The sequence below is a fragment of the Hesperophylax consimilis genome, chromosome 5, assembly GCF_061612785.1.
Source record: "Hesperophylax consimilis isolate HC1 chromosome 5, BYU_Hcon_1.0, whole genome shotgun sequence".
NCBI lineage: Eukaryota > Metazoa > Arthropoda > Insecta > Trichoptera > Limnephilidae > Hesperophylax > Hesperophylax consimilis.
The window spans coordinates 29,617,532-29,618,941 of record NC_142840.1 but is presented as its reverse complement, the minus strand read 5'-3'; the positions used below and the strand labels follow the sequence as shown (position 1 = coordinate 29,618,941).

The 1,410-nt window shown below is 36.9% G+C and overlaps 1 long non-coding RNA gene across 1 annotated transcript; it reads right to left on the bottom strand.

Annotated features, from left to right (window-relative positions):
• Positions 1 to 313: 313 nt before the first annotated feature.
• LOC149423749 (uncharacterized) lies at positions 314 to 996 on the bottom strand. Its single transcript, XR_016302225.1, has 3 exons — positions 894 to 996; positions 628 to 698; positions 314 to 543 (listed from the first exon to the last, which is right to left on the bottom strand). It is a non-coding gene; the product is annotated as an uncharacterized LOC149423749 (long non-coding RNA).
• Positions 997 to 1,410: the final 414 nt, after the last annotated feature.

Here is a 1,410-nt window from a genome sequence, read left to right as displayed (position 1 = left end):
AAGTTATTCAAAAAATAATATGAATACAGAAAACATGAGCACAAAACACATCTTAAATTTGTACCAAGTCTGCGACTAAGGACGGGTTGTTTCGGAGAATTTGAACAATTCATCAAATTTTAACCTTCATTTACGGGTTCTGTGAAAGTCCTATTCAAGTTCTGTTATTATATCATTATAGGCTGGTTGCTTGACAAAACTGAAATAAAAACAGAACTTGATAAAATCTTTCACAGAACTTGAAAATGAACGTTGAAATTTGATGAATTGTTCAAATTCTCCGAAACAACCCGTCCTTAATCTTTTTCTGATTTAAATATTCATTCGAGTCGCTAATATTGTTTTAAATTATTAAATATTTCAATTTGAGGATTTAGTCATGAAGTTATTCAAAAAATAATATGCTTACAGAATTCATGAGCACAAAACACATCTTAAATGTGTACAAAAAACTATAAATATTCTTACGCAGAGGAGCATTGTGTTTCCGTGTAACGGCTGAATTACTGCCGCTGGGTCCCACAGGAACAGGAACACTGATTTCTGAAAACAAAATGATCTTAGTGGTAAGAGGAAAGGAAGAAAAGATCTGCATATTGGATAACAAGTAACATAGAACAGATTTACCTTTGTAATATTCCATGATCTTTTTGGCAGAAGGAACACACCGCTGGTACCCGGTAAGATGTTATCAAGCTCTGAAATAAACATATTTATCGGGTTAACCAAAGTTCCTGAACTAAACATATCATATTGCAAGTAATTATGGTCTTTTATGACATCACACCGTCCTGGTGGAACGCGGACGGGGTCTAAAAGTAAATTCAATTCTTAGGTGAAATTAAGTTACACATTACATGGAACACTGAAGACAAACAAAGGGATATTCACACCTGTATTTTCGTCATAACGGGTTCGATACTGTCTTAAATCTGCATAACTACCAATGCTGGGTAGATTTAAAGTCAGCAGTGCGCATCTTCGAAAGGATCCATTTGGCATTTTTGTTTCTTTTGTTTTTTTCCGTATTTTGGGTATTTATGACGAGTGGTCTGTCTGTCTGTACACACAACACAGCTTCATAATTTTAGACATTTTCACACAACAACAACTCATGAATTCACGAAAGCAAACAACATAAATAAACCACTCACGCAAACAATCTGAATCTGTCACGATCTGTCAGAAGGACGCAACCATGACGCAATAATGGCGTCACATTGGTCACATTGTTTCCGGGGAAATGGAGCGTAGCCTCTCTCTCTCTGTTACACGGGAGAGAGTGAGAGATCAAACCAGGACGGCTTTTCATTGGATAGTCTGGAACTGACGTCATCAAAAAACCAAAAAAGTGTCGGAGTTATACCCCCCTGGATCCACATCTAACGACGGTTCGCGGCCAACTGGCTA